This window comes from Lipophrys pholis (genome assembly GCF_963383615.2).
Source record: "Lipophrys pholis genome assembly, contig: SCAFFOLD_40, whole genome shotgun sequence".
NCBI lineage: Eukaryota > Metazoa > Chordata > Actinopteri > Blenniiformes > Blenniidae > Lipophrys > Lipophrys pholis.
The window spans coordinates 308,164-312,681 of NW_028292284.1; positions in this window are offsets into that span (position 1 = coordinate 308,164).

The window sequence follows — 4,518 nt, forward strand, 5'->3', positions numbered from 1 at the left end:
ACAGGTCTCTGATATCTGGAGGAGTCAGACCATTCAAGGCTTTAAAAACAAGCAGTAGCATTTTAAAATCTCTTCTAAAACTGACAGGCAGCCAGTGAAAGGAAGAAGGGATTGGTGAAATGTGGTCCCTCCTCCTGCTCCAGCTGCAGTCTTTGTACATTGAGCCTACTGATGCCAGAATAAAGGGAGATTACAGTAATCCAGCTTGGACTAGATGAAGGCATGTATTACTTTCTCCAGGTCTGCTGGGGAGAGGAATGACCTGGTCTTGACTAGTCGTCTCAGCTGAGCAAAGCAGGATTGGACTACCTTGGTCACCTGACAGTCAAAGGACAGGTCGGAGTCGAACACCACACCTAAATTGTGGGCCTCTTTTCAAACATTGCTCAATGAGCTACCAAGACTAGAGCAAAGGTTGTTAAAACCACCAGAACTGGGTCCATTGGGGGCGATCAAAATGATTTCAGGTTTTAAACCGTTTAGCTGTAAAAAGTTTTTGGACTTTGGTTCTTTACTTTTGTGAGACAGGACAGGATAGAGGCAGAGTCCGTAGAGCAAGGCTTTATAGGGAAGTTCAGTTGTGTGTCGTCTTCATAAAAGTGAAAGTTAACATTAAGGCCACCCAAAACAGAGCCTTGAGGGACACCACAACAAAGAGCAGCACAAGAGGAAGAGGTCTCTCCAAGCTGAACAGAAAATGATCTCTCTGATAAATACCAGGAAAACTAGTTAGATTCTTTCAAATAACTTCCTCGTGTAATAAAATGAATCAGTCTTTCATTACAGATCTGAGACAACTGAACACCTCAGATTTACTTGTTCTCAACTTGTCCTCATGACGAGACCCTCTGAAGAGGAGAACATGTCTTCATTGGACTCTGGTCCTTGGATTTCAGGGTGTCTCTACATCAGAGGTTTTACTTTATAAAATAATCCACAAGAATAGTTTTTCTTTAACCTTCTCAAAGTATTGAGCAAAGTTGTTGGCAGGATTTGAACCTACACAGTGAGACCCCAATGGAGTTCTAGTCCATCACCTTAACCTCTCGGCCACAACAACATGACTCAGGAAAGTTTTGCATCAGGATTAACCCACTTTATTGTCTTTTGAGGAGACCAGGGTTCAATTCCTCAAAGGGCAGTGTAAGGTTCTCTGTGTGTGGTTCCTGATAACCCTCAGGTTCAGATCAGAAACGTCCTTTCAGGACAGACGTTCTTCCCAATCACTCCCTCTCAGGTCACAAAGTGTTTGCCAAGGTGAGTGTCCATGTGACTCGTGACTGTTCAGCCCCGTTTCCACTGTACAAAATGTGTCTGTACAGTTTGGTTCAGTACTTCAGTACTTCAGTACTCGCCTCAGTTCACTCAGTTTGCTCATGGTGTAGATGGTATCTGGTGACGTAGAAGCTACGTCCACTTCAGTGCAAAAGTGAAGAGACGCAACATGACAATGAAAAAAGGTGTAAAGAAAGTTGACTTCAGCTCCTCTCAGGATCTGAGCTTTGTCCATTTAGTTGGCAGATTTCCATGTTTCTCTTACTATTGACAGTTTGACTCTTATTTTCCAGCAGGAGACAAAAAGTGTCCGGTCACAGTTTGGTTCAGTTTCACTCAGTGACAGTGAGAATCACTCAAACTGTGGGGGAAGGGTTCATGGAGCACTGAAGGTGGAACGCTTCACATGTCCTGGCTGGAATGAGCTGAGGTTTAAGCATTGGTGGGTCAGTGGTAGAATTCTCTCCTGCCACTCAGGAGGGTTCGATTCCCAGCCAATTGATGTAATAGATCTTTTCTTCACCCTCCTCCTGTGTGAGCTTTCACAACCCAGTCTCATGTTAACGGGTCGGTTTGGACCCCATTTACATCACAAGGTTCCAAGTGACAACAACTTGTCTGTTGAAGAAAAGTGTTACTTTTACACCACAGCAGCAGACACACTGACAACAATGGAGTTTCTACAATGTGAGCCAGCCACAGTGAGCAGTGGTCGTCTCATGTGTAGGATATTACAGTGAACCTTCCATGACAACAGAACAAGTAGCCTGGCTAGCTCAGTCGGTAGAGCATGAGACTCTTAATCTCAGGGTCGTGGGTTCGAGCCCCACGTTGGGCGGAGCTCTGTTTTCAGACAGTGGTGTCCTCAAGGACAGAAGACTTGGGATGTGAAGGTTACAGTACAGGTCTTACAATTGAGAGGTCACCACTGTGGGTCCAGAGCATGATCTTCAACCCCCATCAGCTCCTTAGGAGCTTCACCGTGTCACCAACTCCTTCATACCGTGTCACTTTGTTCATCACTTTAATTAAATAAATAAAAAATGCTCTTTCACTATTCACACTTGGGTGTGAGAGATGTGTGTTATCAGCCATGGCTGAATGTTATTGACCTTCTCTCCTTTGTTTCTCTTTGTTTGAGCTCATTATTGGTCAAATCTATGGAGCTGTCCATGGTGCTGAAGTAGTGCAAAGTGTGCCACACCACTCAATGTAATCCACATTCTCTCTGTTCTGCCTTCTGTCTCAGTTTCCATTATTATTCTCTTATTGGCAGCGGTCAAATTCAGGTCAGATCCAGATCAGATCCAGATCAGGAGCCTCATTTATAAAACGTAGTGTAGGATTCCTACTAGAAATGTACGTGCAGCCCAAAAAAATTTGAATCAATAAAACCGTGCGTACGCACATCTGCACGCACATCTGCACGCACATCTGCACGCACTTTTCTTTTATAAATCACAATCCACCTGGAAGGTGGTGCAGCTCATATCCCCACCCTCAACACGCACACTTTCTACCAGAAATGGTCAATGCAAAGGGCCTCGTCAAATTTTTTGCTTCTCATTCAGCCTGTTAATCGCCGGCATTTGACGCTAAATCCTGACAGAAGAGACAAAGAAAAAGGATTTTTCGGAGAGAGAAAACGTGATGGAGGAGGTGGAGGTCAGAAGATGATAATATTTGGTGTCACAGTAGTGGAATCACTAATAAATGGGAGAAAAAAAAAACAACGATCGGCAGCACGTCGTCACCGCTGGAAATAGTGTGAGAGTCACAGAGAGAACAGTGACTGTAGAGGTGGAGAAGAAGAATCTGATGTGAAGGTGGAGGTCAGAGGAGAGTGACATCATGGAGGAGAGTGACATCATGGAGGCCAGAGGAGAGTGACATCATGAGGTCAGAGGAGAGTGACATCATGGAGGAGAGTGACATCATGGAGGTCAGAGGAGAGTGACATCATGGAGGAGAGTGACATCATGGAGGACAGAGGAGAGTGACATCATGGAGGAGAGTGACACCATGGAGGTCAGAGGAGAGTGACATCATGGAGGAGAGTGACACCATGGAGGTCAGAGGAGAGTGACATCATGGAGGTCAGAGGAGAGTGACATCATGGAGGCCAGAGGAGAGTGACATCATGGAGGAGAGTGACACCATGGAGGTCAGAGGAGAGTGACATCATGGAGGTCAGAGGAGAGTGACATCATGGAGGTCAGAGGAGAGTGACATCATGGAGGAGAGTGACACCATGGAGGTCAGAGGAGAGTGACATCATGGAGGTCAGAGGAGAGTGACATCATGGAGGAGAGTGACACCATGGAGGTCAGAGGAGAGTGACATCATGGAGGTCAGAGGAGAGTGACATCATGGAGGCCAGAGGAGAGTGACATCATGAGGTCAGAGGAGAGTGACATCATGGGGTCAGCACCAGAGCTCACCTCTGGACACCAAAACAGCCTCCATGGTTGTGAGGGTCAGCGTGTGTCAGAGTGTCGGAGAGACATTTTGGTGGAGACACAGCGGACCGATAAAGTTCAGTTTCATATGAATATTAAATGTATAAAATAAATATATGAACAGGGACTCTAAAAAGGCTCAGTGGACTTTATGTTTTATCCTCAGTCACTCTAGAGGTGGAGGCGGAGGGTGGAGGAGGTCATCTGTCTCCAGCAGCAGTGCGTCCCGAGCGGATGAAAGCACCGCGAGCAGCTTTTATCAGGATTTACAGCCATAAAGTAGAAATATACTAAACTGTATCACATATCACATATGTATAATAATAATAAAATAAGCAATATAAAACCTATCATTTCTTTATTCCACACAGTGGTAAATCATCTCAATTGCAGTTTGTTTTTTGCATGAGACTTTCCCAGAGACTCACTTTAGTTGTTACCGTGTACATACAGTTTAGTATATTTGTACCTTCTGGCTGTAAATCCTAATAAGAGCAGCTGGAACAGAGCAGACGTCCCCAGAGCCTACAGACAGACAGACAGACAGTCAGTGTCCTCCAGACACTGCAGCTTTACTCACAGCTGTCTCCGCACTATTTGTGTGCTTACTCTGAAATTAAACTGATTGTTACTCACTTTGTCACGATTAATAATCAATCAGTTCTGTCCTCTGAATCATTTGAAGATGGAAGTTTGACATATGAACATGGTGCTGCTGATTCAGTATCAACGTTCCACTAAAGAAACACGTAGAACACTGCAGCTTGGCTGCTCATGATTACGT